Source organism: Alosa pseudoharengus, unplaced genomic scaffold (genome assembly GCF_046254945.1).
Source record: "Alosa pseudoharengus isolate Yale_2024_CS ecotype anadromous, Long Island Sound unplaced genomic scaffold, YU_APseudo_1.1 YU_APseudo_1.1_scf_66, whole genome shotgun sequence".
Lineage (NCBI taxonomy): Eukaryota > Metazoa > Chordata > Actinopteri > Clupeiformes > Clupeidae > Alosa > Alosa pseudoharengus.
The window spans coordinates 77,474-93,256 of NW_027468855.1; the positions used below are offsets into that span (position 1 = coordinate 77,474).

Below are 15,783 nucleotides of genomic sequence, written 5' to 3' on the forward strand. Positions count from 1 at the left end.
GGTTCTATTAAAGGCAAATGAGAACTCTCATAACTCTGACCGCACCTGCTTCGCTGCGTGGCAGTCATAATAAATTGATATTTGTTAGTACAGTTGTCTTGAATAGGCTTGGAGTCAACATTAGCAACAGCCACTATAGCCAAATGCAGGTATATGAATGTGGCTTGTCTATTTTCAGACAACTAGATTTTGTGGATTCTATAAAGGGCAAATGAGGACTGCACATGCAGATCCGCCCTAACGTGCTGGCGACATTATGGCAACCTTTCTCAGGAAGGTTGCTACAATGTCGCCAGTATGTCTTTTGATTGCCGCGACGTGGCGGTTACGTGGAGGTTACGTGCGAGAAACGTTGCCAAAATATGTTGCGTCAACGTAATCGCGTCTTTCACCCGCACGTGTCGGCAACGTTAGAACTTACGTGGCGGCAACGTATGTTTGGTAATAAAGTTACGTAACCGCCACGTAACGGCGACGTAACTGTGTTAGCTGGGATACACCTTTGTACCTGACAAAATGTACAGTATGTGAGTACTGAAGCTTCTCACTTAAACTTCACTTGATTAAACTTTCCCGTCCCCTTTCCTTATTGTTTCTTTTCAGACAAGATATGCCATACCACAACTTCTGACCACACCACTTCATCTGAGTCATCATCTGAGTCCTCTTCCACCAGTAATTCATCTTCCTCTTCTTCCTCCAATTCTTCATTGTCATCAGACGATGAAAGTCATAAGAAAAGGCGTTACAAAAAAAAGCATACAAGGAAAGACAAAAGGCATCGGAAGGAAAAGAAGTCGGCAAAAGCAAGGCATCGCAAAAAGCACAAGAAGGAACAGAAGTCCGCAAAACCTGAATGTGGACAAAGAGGTGAGTCATAAGGGAGGGCTCCTGTTTACAAAAACAATTACATTAATACACAGGATTAAAGTTAAAATCCCTTGTGCCAAAATCCAAGGTAAAAACACATTCAGAAGCCCCTACTCAAAATTAACTTTAAAAAGCACGCTACCCACAAATCCACCAACAAATGGTCACAAACACAAGACAAATGGCCCATCCAACAGCAGTATATAGTATGTGGCATGTCATTGGGGTTATCAAGTGGGCACCCTCATTCACCGATGTTTCGTTAAGTTAGGCCCACGACACCTCATGAAGGCTTAACAGTGAAACCAGCGTCCTGGAGACACTCCCCTCCATGCTGCCACCATATTACCACTTTGAAATATCCAATACCCAAAATACTCTTAACCAGCTTAGGCATGGTCAAGTTATGGGTGATGCATGTTAATGTCAACAATATTTTGTCTCATCTCACAGTCCAGTTAATCTCTATTTGTTTTATTTCTTACTGATGCAGCTTCCAGTCCAAAAGACATCGTTGCAAGGTACAAGAAGGTTCTGCGGGCTTACAACCGTGGAAAAAAACTTGGGGAAGCGTGTACCATTGCTGGTGTTACAGAGGTGACCGTTCGATCAAAAGCAGCTATCCCAGAGTTGGCTATAGCTTCACCAGAAAAATTTGAGGAGCTTTTGGCAGGCTACAACAAAAGAGGAAAAATTTCTGATTTTCTAAGTAAATGTGAAGACCTTATTGAGAATGATACACAGGTCAGAGCTGAGATAGCAAAACTCAAACATGAGGGCAATCTCATACCCTACATTAAGAGGGAGCCGAAGTAAGCCCCCCGCCAACAACCCTCTTATGTTTAAGCAGTGTTCATTCATGTTGTGTTCATGTTTACTGTCTGATTGTCTGAAGAGGCAGCAGAAGTAAGTGCCCCTCGCCCCACCACCCTGTTTTGTTTATGCTGTGGTGTTGCAATGAAGGATTGATAGCCTTTTAAGCTATTATGTTTTTTGTTTAATTTTTATTTGCTTATTGCCCTCCTCTGATGGATCAGAAGTTTTGATTTCAATAAATATCTCTTGATATTAAAGCCAATTGTGATGTGTGACAATGCTTTACAATGTGTTAAGCATCTGTAATTGCAGTGTATGTAAAGTGTTATTGTTTTCATTATCACTATTGTCATTTAACAATATTTGACTTTAATCGGCAAAGTCATAAGTTAAGTACAGAACTATGAACACCAGTTACAACTTCAATGTGTTTATACATTGTTTGCTCCAGGTATATCCCATCAGTTTGAAATACAGCATTTTTGGATCATTTACAAATTGTTCATTAAAATATAAGACTAAGATGTAACTTCATAATAGCCACCCAAAATTTTGTTTCATGCAGTCATTTTCCATCAATTGATTATAAGATTGACATTTTTAGATAATTTACAAATTGTTTATTAACATATAAAAGACTAAGATGCAACTTCATAATAGCCATTAAAAAAAAGGTTTGATGCAATCATTTATCATCAATTAATTATAAAAAGTACATTTTTAGATAGTTTACAAATGATTTACTACCAAATAAAAGACTACGACCCAACTTTATCATAGCCATCTGAAAAACAAATATTGTAATTGTTTTCTAACTAACTGTTAATCAATAGAACATCATTTATAGTTCAATAGTTAATCAACCTATGTAATATGCATAGGCGTTGTGTATATGGCTATGTAAAGGCCTACAATCAACATTATAATCATTAACAATAACTCAATATATCATTATTAATAATACGATATTTGCAATAATAATGTAGCTTATTAATATAAAATAAATTGAAATCAAGCTATCACTAAACGGATATTTTTTAGAGTAGAGTAGAGTAGAGTGAGAGAGTGAGTGAGGTAGAGTAGAGAGGTAGAGTAGAGTAGAGAGGTAGAGTAGAGTAGAGTAGAGTGAGTGAGTCAGTGACGCCACTCTTGACCTACATAAATTCAAATATGCTTTATTGGCACGACACACCATATGATGCATTGCCAAAGCGTTCACAGTAATAATAATAATTAAAGAAAATACAAATACAAAATGATATAAACATGTACAAACATTACAAACATTGTTACACTTCCGTCACACACACACACACACACACACACACACACACACACACACACACACACACACACACACACACACACACACACACACACACACACACACACACACACACAGCACGTCACAACCATACAAGACCATTGTCTGTACACGTCCACAGGAAAACCAAGACAGGACAAAACAAAACAAACAGGAGACATGGTGTAATAGACTGGGGCTGGGGAGCAGTGTTATGTTGAAGGGTGGAGGTAGTGGGGTGATTATCTTAAGTAATGCCTTCTCTCAGGTTATGGAGTGAGGACACATAACTGGCTGCCAGTATGCATGTGCTGGTGTCCTCACCCAAAACTACAGCAAGTTTTTTCTGTTCCTCCAGTTTTGTGAAGTTGGGAATGATGTTGTTCAAAATGGTGAAATATTTGTCTCTTTGGGACCGATATTTGTCACAGTAGGGATGAGCTCTTGGGATTTAAGTGCTTTAAAATGTAGTGAATTTTGAGGGCTTAATTTTAGATGAATCCAGAATTTTAGTGATCGTTTTTGGATATTAATCAATAGTGGAAATCGGCCTAATTCTGCCCTGCTAGCATTTGTGGGTACTTTTCTTTGGATATGTAACAAATTTCTACAGAATTCAGCATGCAGGGCTTCGATTGGGTGTTTGTCCCATCTTGAGTAGTCGTGCTTACTGAGTGGACCCCATATTTCACTTCCATAAAGTGCAATTGGCAAAATGACTGTCAAATATTTTGGACCAGATTTTAATTGGTATATCTATTTGATGAAAATTTCTTTTTATTGCATAAAATGCTCGTCGTGCTTTTTCTTTTAGTGCATTCACTAAATATGTATGTGAATGGCTAGGTTGAGAGCTCTATCTAGTGTGTAGCATTCAAAGAAGTGGGCATGCATGGTGAATATCTGTCAGGATTTCCCCATGCACACCACACTTACCCTGTGTAAGATGTATGCCTCCTCTGTAATGTGTGCATTAAAATAAGTGAGGCATGCAGATAGACACCTGATGAGGTATCTACCTGCACTCCACCCTTACCCTAGCCTGTTTTGTAGTTTTGTTTGTGTTTTATGAATGTCACCTAATATGTAGTGCAATTAAAAGAGAGTAAGCGTGCTGTAAGCACTTAAATCCCAAGAGCTCAGCCCTAAGCCCAGTCCCCTATGTCAGTTGGTCTCGGATTTAACTAACCCAATAACCCACAAATTGTCCAGACCAGCACTGCTTCCCAACAACCAATCAGAATCAACCAAATTAACAAGAACAACAAGAATTCTTATTTGGAACACTGGAAGAAAGAAACAAAATTACAACACAAACTAGAATGTTACATTGGCATACGAAAAGACTATCAATTGGCAGAGTATCTCCACACTGTCAGAGATACGAAGCAGAGACAGATCCTCACCAAGTACAGGCTGAGTGACCACAGTCTAGCCATAGAGAAAGGCAGGCACAAGAAGTCATGGCTGCCCAAAGAGCAAAGGACATGTGGTCACTGTCAGGGGAGGTAGAGTCAGAGGTGCACTTTCTGCTACACTGTGACAAATATCGATCCCAAAGAGACAAATATTTCACCATTTTGAACAACATCATTCCCAACTTTACAAAACTGGAGGAACAGAAAAGACTTGCTGTAGTTTTGGGTGAGGACACCAGCACATGCATACTGGCAGCCAGTTATGTGTCCTCACTCCATAACCTGAGAGAAGGCATTACTTAAGATAACCACCCCACTACCTCCACCCTTCAACATAACACTGCTCCCCAGCCCCAGTCTGTTACACCATGTCTCCTGTTTGTTTTTGTTTTGTCCTGTCTTGGTTTTCCTATGCACGTGTACAGACAATGGTCTTGTATGGTTGTGACGTGCTGTGTGTGTGTGTATGTGTGTGTGTGTGTGTGTGTGACGGAAGTGTAACAATGTTTGTAATGTTTGTACATGTTTATATCATTTTGTATTTGTATTTTCTTTAATTATTATTATTCCTGTGAACGCTTTGGCAATGCATCATATGGTTTGTCGTGCCAATAAAGCATATTTGAATTTGAGTGAGTGAGTGAGTGAGGTAGAGTAGAGAGGTAGAGTAGAGTAGAGAGGTAGAGTAGAGTGAGTGAGTGAGTGAGAGAGGTAGAGTAGAGAGGTAGAGTAGAGTAGAGAGGTAGAGTAGAGTAGAGTGAGTGAGGTAGAGTAGAGAGGTAGAGTAGAGTAGAGAGGTAGAGTAGAGTAGAGTGAGTGAGGTAGAGTAGAGAGGTAGAGTAGAGTAGAGTAGAGAGGTAGAGTAGAGAGGTAGAGTAGAGTAGAGAGGTAGAGTAGAGTAGAGAGGTAGAGTAGAGTAGAGTAGAGTAGAGTAGAGTAGAGTGAGTGAGTGAGTGAGTGAGTGAGTGACGCCACTCTTGACCTAAATATGTATGTGAATGGCTAGGTTGAGAGCTCTATCTAGTGTGTAGCATTAAAAGAAGTGGGCATGCATGGTGAATATATGTCAGGATTTCCCCATGCACACCACACTTACCCTGTGTAAGATGTATGCCTCCTCTGTAATGTGTGCATTAAAATAAGTGAGGCATGCAGATAGACACCTGATGAGGTATCTACCTGCACCCCACCCTTACCCTAGCCTGTTTTGTAGTTTTGTTTGTGTTTTATGAATGTCACCTAATATGTAGTGCAATTAAAAGAGATTAAGCGTGCTGTGTGCTTCCAGGACAAGGCATGTGCATGAGCATATGAGGGGGGTGCACAACGGGGGCCCAGGGCCAATGGATAACCCACAGGACCCAACCAATGCCAAACCCACACAGCGACCCACCAGGACCGAGTCTCCCAAGCCATCCAATGGGGCCCCGGCAGAATGACAATGAGAGAGGCAGAGAGAGTGAAATTAGAAAAGTTAGAGTAGAGAGGTAGAGTAGAGAGGTAGAGTAGAGAGGTAGAGTAGAGTAGAGAGGTAGAGTAGAGAGGTAGAGTAGAGAGGTAGAGTAGAGAGGTAGAGTAGAGTAGAGTGGTAGAGTAGAGAGGTAGAGTAGAGTAGAGTAGAGTGAGTGAGTGAGAGAGGTAGAGTAGAGTAGAGAGGTAGAGTAGAGTGAGTGAGTGAGTGAGTGAGAGAGGTAGAGTAGAGAGGTAGAGTAGAGTAGAGAGGTAGAGTAGAGAGGTAGAGTAGAGAGGTAGAGTAGAGTAGAGTGAGAGAGTGAGTGAGGTAGAGTAGAGAGGTAGAGTAGAGTAGAGAGGTAGAGTAGAGTAGAGTAGAGAGGTAGAGTAGAGTAGAGTAGAGTGAGTGAGTCAGTGACGCCACTCTTGACCTACATAAATTCAAATATGCTTTATTGGCACGACACACCATATGATGCATTGCCAAAGCGTTCACAGTAATAATAATAATTAAAGAAAATACAAATACAAAATGATATAAACATGTACAAACATTACAAACATTGTTACACTTCCGTCACACACACACACACACACACACACACACACACACAGCACGTCACAACCATACAAGACCATTGTCTGTACACGTCCATAGGAAAACCAAGACAGGACAAAACAAAACAAACAGGAGACATGGTGTAATAGACTGGGGCTGGGGAGCAGTGTTATGTTGAAGGGTGGAGGTAGTGGGGTGATTATCTTAAGTAATGCCTTCTCTCAGGTTATGGAGTGAGGACACATAACTGGCTGCCAGTATGCATGTGCTGGTGTCCACACCCAAAACTACAGCAAGTTTTTTCTGTTCCTCCAGTTTTGTGAAGTTGGGAATGATGTTGTTCAAAATGGTGAAATATTTGTCTCTTTGGGACCGATATTTGTCACAGTGTAGCAGAAAGTGCACCTCTGACTCTACCTCCCCTGTCATACAGTGACCACATGTCCTTTGCTCTTTGGACAGCCATGACTTCTTGTGCCTGCCTTTCTCTATGGCTAGACTGTGGTCACTCAGCCTGTACTTGGTGAGGATCTGTCTGCTTCGTATCTCTGACAGTGTGGAGATACTCTGCCAATTGATAGTCTTTTCGTATGCCAATGTAACATTCTAGTTTGTGTTATAATTTTGTTTCTTTCTTCCAGTGTTCCAAATAAGAATTCTTGTTGTTCTTGTTAATTTGGTTGATTCTGATTGGTGGTTGGGAAGCAGTACTGGTCTGGACAATTTGTGGGTTAGGGGTTATTGGGTTAGTTAAATCTGAGACCAACTGACATAGGGGACTGGGCTTAGGGATGGGGATTCTTTTTCCAGACTATCGCTACAGCTGTCCAAGGCTTTTGCGGCGTTTTGCATTGCTTGACGCTGTTCCCTTGTTGGTTTGGAATTTGGTCACCTGTCTGATCAATGAGTTCAGGTCTATGGCTGTTTTCATCATCAGGTGTGAACGGAATTATTTTCACAAATGCAGGAGTAGAAAATACCTGTCTTCAATGTAGGTTATACCCTGAATACTCAGATCCTATGGCCATACAGTAAATCCTCAAATTATGGCCGAGATTATATTCTCTATAGCCGGGCCTCTGATAATAGCCAGGGGCATTGTTTATTCGAACAAATAAAGGCCAGGGTAATAATTGCCATGTGGGCTAGGCCTATTGGTCCACTTTTTTTATTGTTGATTTTTTTTTTATTGTTACGGTTTGATTCATATTCGTAATAAACCACACAGGAAGGAATAGGCCTACACACCTCTCTCTCACACACACGTGTGCGAATGTGTAGCCTATGTTGTTACATTTGCAATGAGTTTAATTTAGCCTAATTTTTGGGGGGCAAATGTTTAAATACAAAGTAAAATAAATGATAGTTTTGGCTTTGGAAAGTAATTGTTTCACTCATTATACAAATAGGCGCTGTTAAGGCTGTGGCAGGTTAAAGCGGCATTGGGCTTCTTTTGGGCTTCTTTTTGAGGTGAGAGTTGCTTATTTGTCTCGCAAGAGTTGGCAACACTGGACCAGCGCGAAATCATTTCCAACCATGTTTCCAACCGGGGACAACACGCGAACCCTTTCCTCCAAACAATGTTTTTTATATAGTTAATAGCAGTTATTTCAGGAGTAATCGTGTAAATAATAGTGTTTTGGTATTGAATGTTATATTTACCATCGTGTATTTTATATCGTGTGTGTGAAACCGGTTAACGTTAACGTTAGCAACATTGTGCAGTGCTTCATATCTGACTGCCATCCTGATGCATGGACCGGTGCATGGTCTGCTCTTGGACCACCATATTCAGTTTATTAACTTGCTGTGAATTATTACACAAAATGTTCATTAAATGTACGAAGAAGTATTTCTAGGTTAATGATTGATGATATGGCTCGTACAGTATGAAGGCTACAGTAGCCTAGCTAATGTTAACTAGCATTACCAACCTCCCTGCAAAACTCACCACACAACTTCGTAGGTTTGATAGGTCTTGTCCCTCATGCTGGCCCTTACAAAACCCACAAGCTGACCCTCGACACACAACAGTCAATAATGTGACCCGATTTAAAGTGGTTTTCACCCCTTTGGACACTCTTGATGTCGTCCTTGAAACAGTGAAAGATTCACGGGGGCATGGACGGTTTGCTAGTTCTAACCATTTTACTGCAGTGTCGTAGCATCCAGCCTGTGCTATCAGCTAGCTAGCTAGTTCAAAGGTTTAAGTACTTAATGGGGATATACCGGGCTTTTCAAGCCTCGACTAAGTTGATGTTTCATATAAACAACAATTCATATTCATAGAAACAACAAGGTCACTAAAACATAATATATTTCATACCTGTGTTGCAGCATGTAGGCTAATGTTAGCAGCATTATAATGACATTCTAATGTCTAAAAGGCTAATTATTAGCCTGTCGGCTAACTGAAAAGTTAAGTGTTCAAACTAGCATTTCCAGTGTTCTATTTGATGGTGTATTGGCCCTGACTAAGTTCGTGTTATATATAAACCACAATCCTTGTTGATACAAGTACCAATATTCGTCAAGAAAGTTTTTAATCACATTAAGAATTTCGCCATAGGCAGTAAAAGACTCCGCCATCTTTGTCAATAATTTTCGCTGATAAAGTTTCAAACTATGACCTTAACGGCCTTTCCACCAATCAGAGGCATCACTGTGGGATTGTGGGTAATGAAGTACTTATCCAAGACATCCTGAATAAAAGACATTTATCTCAAAACAAGGTTAGTGCCCCGTGAACTTTTGGAGTCTATATGAGCATACACAATCGCTTAGTACAGCCGTAGCTGGTTTTGAGTCTACCATGTGCAGTTAAGTTTTTATGGCTTATACCCGAATTGTCAATGGAGAAATTGCATTGAATTCTTACTTCCAGAAACTCCTGTGGGCGGGACTGTGATGCTCAGCCAAATTACTCTGGGGGGGGATCGTGCAGGAGACACTGTGCAGGCAGGAGTCAGCAGGATCCGTGTATACAGCCCAAAGATGAGGGCAACTAAGACACCTTAAAAAATGACGCAAACGGGTTTGTAAAGAGCAAAACATGAAGAGCGGAAAGAGAAGATTGACCTGGGTGTGATCTGGAAAACATTGTTAGAAGGATGCGGTGACCAGTGTTTCCCACAGAATTGAATTCCAATTGTGGTGGTTGGTTTGCAATTTAATACAACCTGGAAAATCATTGTGTGGTGGTCAATGTTGATATTGTGGTAGGCCGCTACAAATAAGTCAATGTATGGGAAACACTGGGTGACCCCATGGGTGGTGGCACCAATCCAGGGAAAGAGGGGTGAGGGAGAACCAGGACGCGGTCCCTGGCTGGGGAAGAGACACGGGCACGAACGCGGTTCACGCTACACGCTGGTGTAGGGGAGAGTGGGGTGAGTTGTGCCAGTTTTTACTTAAAGTGACTTAAAGTGACTAAAGGGAGGCCATGATAGCAATGCTTCCAACTACAATATGAACATATATTTCAGGATGTGGTGCATCTCTGGGAACAATCACTTTCGATCTGAAATATAGTATTTAAGAGATATAGCTTTCTGAAAAAAAGTGGTCTTGTGGCACAACTTGCCCCCGGTGCGGGGTAAGTTGTGCCTTTGAAGAGAATCCATTGGGGTAAATTGTGCCATAGATTATTGAAGTAAAACAGTATATTTTGATCTCAGACACAGTAATGCTTTATAAAAGCTAGACAAATTCAATACAAAATTACTTATTTAAAGTTATTTTACAACATCAAAGGCCAGTTTTCTACAAGCCTATTGCGCCACATGAGCACATCAAAGGTCATTTTCCGTTGCCACACCATTTCATCCATGTTGTAGATCTTGTGTGGAGGGAAGTCATACCTGAAATGAGATTAAAGTTTTGTTGATCAGAGAAGTTTACAGCAGATTTAGGTGGTTGGATGTGGTTGTGTAGATGTCAACTCTGCTACTACCTAGAGATGATGTTCCCCCTCTCCTTCCCAGGCTTCCTGGTCAGTGTGTGTGTGTGAGAGAGAGAGGGAGAGAGAGCATGTGTGTGTGAGAGAGAGAGAGAGAGCATGTGTGTGTGAGAGAGAGAGAGAGAGTCCTGTACACAGGAGTGTCTTTCTGGGGCTGACATGTCAAAGCCATATGATTACCTGTCCATCACTTTAGGTTATCAAATAACTCCCCCACGTTGTGCCTATTAATGGCAGTAGCTCTACCAACAGAGGTTGCTTCAGAAGTGCGGCATGACAAATGACGGCGTGCTTTAAAGGCTCCAAACCAATCACATCCTAGAAAATATTAAAAGTTTATTAGTATTATTAGCATATCTCTTAAATTGTCCCTTATTGAGCCCTTGAGTCCCTTGTGTTTAGATAAGTTGAAGCTATACGCTCTAAATAAGTACCCAATTTTGCTTCTCTTATCTGCATGAGCATTCCTGGGAAATAATTGATAAACTTCCCTTTTACTTCTTTCCCTTTTTATTAATAAATGCACATAACCAAACCTGCTTTTTCCTCTCTGATCCAGCTGGCAGGGATATCGATGTCATTTCTTTTTGCGTACTCAAGAGCAAGTTCACAGCATTTCATGGGACTTAGACCGTGAAACATTACTGCTAGTGCCTTAATATGTTCTGCCAGCTCCTTCTCCAAACAGTATGCCCTGCCTGTCTTCTTATAACTCTGTAGCATGATGGTATATTTCTATTTTTGGTCTAAAATTAAGACTGTCACATAGTTTTAGTGATAAAATGTAAGGATAAAATGCACAATTACAATAAAATAATGTTTAAAACATTTATAAGTGGGGGTGAGTTGTGTCACTGGCACAACTTAACCCAGGCCCTTTGGCACAAATCACCCCAACCCCACCATTTTGGAAAAAATGCATCATCCATCAGATTTGAGCTAACATCATGCTAGCTGTATAGACTCATAATGTAGCTTACCAAAGCACTAAAACATGTGTGAAATCTTTTCAAACTTGTCTATAACTGTTTTGACACAACAATCAAAAAAACATGATCATAGAAATTTTACTTTGAAAGGCAAAAAACAGTTTTTTCAACTTAAATGTGCTTACCTGTCATGCAATGAGGCTCTCTTCTTTGCAGGATGAGTGAAATGGCTGTGTCTTCAAAAATGTGTGGTCACATGACCCAATTTTTTCTATAGTTTCCTAGAAATAGGGGGTGGCACAACTTCCCCACTGGCACCAATCACCCCACTCTCCCCTACCTGTGCTCCCATGGTCAGCTAGGGAAGGCTTTAATATGCTGGCACTCAACACAGAGGAAGGCGGAAAAAAAAAAAACTCCCAAACACTTTAAAGGAGAAAAAATTCCTTCCTTGCCCTCTTAGCAATGAGCGACAGAGCAACAGCTCCTGTGCATCAGCTGCCTTACAGCCAAAGCCGGCATTGAGGTGGGGGTAACTGACCTCAACTCCGCATCTCACACACACTGGGACTCCATATTTGTGCATGTCTGGATCAGAATGATACCAGATTGTTGCGGCACAGAATCTGGCCGAATGACAGTTCAGCTTGGTGTACATTAAAGGTTAGCATCATGAACACCGCAGCGCAATGCATATTAAACTGTTCTCATCACAAATCAAACGCCGATATTCTTCAAACAGGCAAAGTGGTAAGCAGTCAGCAACATGTAGATGCGTTAGCTGTAGAACGCAGCTGAGTTGGTTAGCTGTTTGTTATGTAGGTCTACTACTTATCTTTAATGAGATAGAAACTCGTAAAGTTATTATTAAAATCATGTAGCAGGAAATGGCCTACAAGCTAAGCTAGAACCCACTGCATAGCCCACGGTGACACACACACTGACTAGCAGGAGTAGGCTATAGTCAATAGCCTACTAAAATCAAAACAGTAGGCTAGGTAATTTTAGCTAACGTTATACAATTACCCTTGGCAAACGGCAGCAGTTTGTAGCCTAGTACCAACTTCATGTGTAGGCTAACCATTAGCCATCTGCAATGAGGGAAAGCTAGTTGCTTGCTAAAACAAACAAAGTGGCAAGAGATGTATGTAACGTTAACGTGTTAGAAGTTACAAGCTGGGACCCACGCAAATCACGGAATACAGGCACATTGGCTACTGAAGCAAATTTGAGTGACAAACAACTTAGGATAGACAACACGTTGGTTAACACAATTCCAAGCAAACTTTACCAAAGAACCACGAAGGACTGGAAGCCTGATTTATCAGAAATGTCACGTCTATATAACATGGCCGCTTGCAATGCTCAAGTGTGATTCACGGGATATTTAGCCTACACTGACTTCAGTTCACCCTATGCCTCCAGACAAGCAGTAGCCTAGTGGCTACTCCATGAGCCTGTAACTATTAACACAGCCAATGTGACCGAAAAGTTGTTAGCTAAAAACAGGCAAATAGCAAAACAAGTGTCTTCATCTAGTAGGCTATACATGTTTGTGACATGTATCTCAACATTCAGCAGGAACGAGTGGGCTTTACAACCAGCTCTAATACAAAGCAACAAGATAAGAACTACCTCCCTCCAGTAGTTTCCCATGCAACCTAGACCATGATCGTCTGTAACAGATAATGGGCAGCAAGTTCTGCTTGACACAAGCGAGCAAACCGGTAGCCACTGCGAGCGGAGTAAAACCGATGGTGCAACTCCCCGCGCCGGCGGCGGGGATTCTTTAGCTAAACGGCCCTAAACCGTTTCCCATGCATTTCCAATGGTAGTCCTAAACCACTACGGATGTAATATTATTTTGGCCGCCACTTCCTTTTTGGCGCTGTTTTGCGGGTTTTTTTAGGCCATTTCCGGTCTCCTAAAATCACTACGGATTGGCGGCCATCTTTGATTCATTTGTTGTGGTCGGCGTTACCCATAGATATATACACTAGATGTCGCCTTGACTACTGCTGTTCATTGGAACGAATGCGTCAATCGAGACGCCATCTTGCTTCAGTGATCCACTCCTCTATAATGCATTAGCGTCAATCTGGGCAAAGATCTAGCGAAAATAAAATCACTATAAATCGTCGAAATCTCAAGCAATTATCTAGTTTTTTGGGTTGTTCCAACTGACAGGCATGTTTTTATGGTTGAGTCTAGAGAAAACTAAGCTTAAGACGATAATAAAGATACATTTTACCCGTCTAGCCCCATAGACTCCTATTCATTCTGCACTAGCTAGCGGCGGCCCCTAGAGGAACAATGAGTAAACTGCAACCAGGTTCGATACAATGAAAGTAAACAGGCTCTGCTCTGGTTGAGGCCACATACCCCTCGTCTCGTTTACTCATGTAAGTTGTAATCTCACCAGAAGTTGCTGTAGATCTGTAGAACATTTACCTCTGCTACTACATAGGCTACGCCAGTCGTTACTTTTATAATCATGGGTCAGTGCCATGGGCAAACGAGATGTAGCTGAATTCATAAATGACAAAGCCATGAGAAAGGTGATTTTCTTACGTTTCAACAACAAAGAAGCCGATCTGCCATCATTGTGAGAAGTTCCCAAATGTGTCGCTAATCGCTAAAAAGGTTTTCTATCGCTGGGGATGGCCAAACGTCGCTAAATAGGTAACGCTGACAATACAGGAGAACTAGTTTAGCGCTTCAGATCCCTGTACAAAGATGGCGGCGGTGTTGACGCATGCTGAGAAGCAGAAGGCGACATCTAGTGTATATATCTATGGGCGTTACCCATAGATATATACACTAGATGTCGCCTTGACTACTGCTGTTCATTGGAACGAATGCGTCAATCGAGACGCCATCTTGCTTCAGTGATCCACTCCTCTATAATGCATTAGCGTCAATCTGGGCAAAGATCTAGCGAAAATAAAATCACCATAAATCGTCAAAATCTCAAGCAATTATCTAATTTTTTGGGTTGTTCCAACTGACAGGCATGTATTTATGGTTGAGTCTACAGAAAACTAAGCTTAAGACGATAATAAAGATACATTTTACCCGTCTAGCCCCATAGACTCCCATTCATTCTGCACTAGCTAGCGGCGGCCCCTAGAGGAACAATGAGTAAACTGCAACCAGGTTCGATACAATGAAAGTAAACAGGCTCTTCGTAGACAGGCTCTGGTTGAGGCCACATACCCCTCGTCTCGTTTACTCATGTAAGTTGTAATCTCACCAGAAGTTGCTGTAGATCTGTAGAACATTTACCTCTGCTACTACATAGGCTACGCCAGTCGTTACTTTTATAATCATGGGTCAGTGCCATGGGCAAACGAGATGTAGCTGAATTCATAAATGACAAAGCCATGAGAAAGGTGATTTTCTTACGTTTCAACAACAAAGAAGCCGATCTGCCATCATTGTGAGAAGTTCCCAAATTTGTCGCTAATCGCTAAAAAGGTTTTCTATCGCTGGGGATGGCCAAACGTCGCTAAATAGGTAACGCTGACAATACAGGAGAACTAGTTTAGCGATTCAGATCCCTGTACAAAGATGGCGGCGGTGTTGACGCATGCTGAGAAGCAGAAGGCGACATCTAGTGTATATATCTATGGGCGTTACCGATGACAGATATCGGACTTACTTTTTACTCTCAGGTAAGTTTGGTCTAATTATGCGCTATCCAATGAATGAAACTCGATATATTTTTGGATCATTTGTCTGATATTCATGATTTTACGTGATAATATCTTGTTAGCGCCGTACTGACACAAATTTTCTGCGACGAATTGGCTAGGCTAGCACCGCTTGTTTACATTAAAATAGCTAGGTTCGATCTCTCTGAAATGCGTTTAAAATGCGATCAGACTATTGATTTTACACATTGAGACCTTGGGGAATGTACTACTACTGTGTGGACTCGAAATGTAAAGGTTAAATATGTTTTAGATGCGTTAGAATATCAACCGCGATTAGAATGCTAAATGCATTGAAAATGAATGAGCTACCAATCGCCACTGTAATGACCTGACGATCACTGGAAATACTTTAAAAACGTGACCAGACACCCTAGCTCACTTCTTAAGAGCATAGAGATGGTGTTACAACAGTTTGGAGTTGGAATTTGAGGTGTAGATATGCTTTAGAAGTGTAAACATGTCAACCGGGAATTCCATGCTAAAAACAGAGTGATGAATGAACTATTTTTGTTTACTACTTTTACGAGGGCTGAGGGTCTCTGTAAATGTATTTAAGCCCTCATCAGATCATCTGGCTAGCATGTTTAGACCCTCTAGATGTATTTACTACAGTGTGGAGTCCAAATTCGAGGTCTAAGTATGCTTTAGATATGTAAACAGAACACCTGATTTTTTAACGTGTGTTAATGAGTACACCACTATCAAACTAATAGTGATGGGCTATTATTACAACTCCAGGGATCTGTGTGTGTCTTCAAAATG

At 41.2% G+C, this 15,783-nt stretch overlaps 2 long non-coding RNA genes across 2 annotated transcripts; one reads left to right on the forward strand and one right to left on the reverse strand.

Moving 5' to 3' along the window:
* Positions 1-534: 534 nt before the first annotated feature.
* LOC143109042 (uncharacterized) lies at positions 535-1,948 on the forward strand. Its single transcript, XR_012983800.1, has 2 exons — positions 535-870; positions 1,364-1,948. It is a non-coding gene; the product is annotated as an uncharacterized LOC143109042 (long non-coding RNA).
* A 6,994-nt stretch (positions 1,949-8,942) lies between these two features.
* LOC143109040 (uncharacterized) lies at positions 8,943-13,113 on the reverse strand. The gene is made up of 3 exons (XR_012983797.1): positions 11,491-13,113; positions 10,557-10,694; positions 8,943-10,278 (listed from the first exon to the last, which is right to left on the reverse strand). It is a non-coding gene; the product is annotated as an uncharacterized LOC143109040 (long non-coding RNA).
* Positions 13,114-15,783: the final 2,670 nt, after the last annotated feature.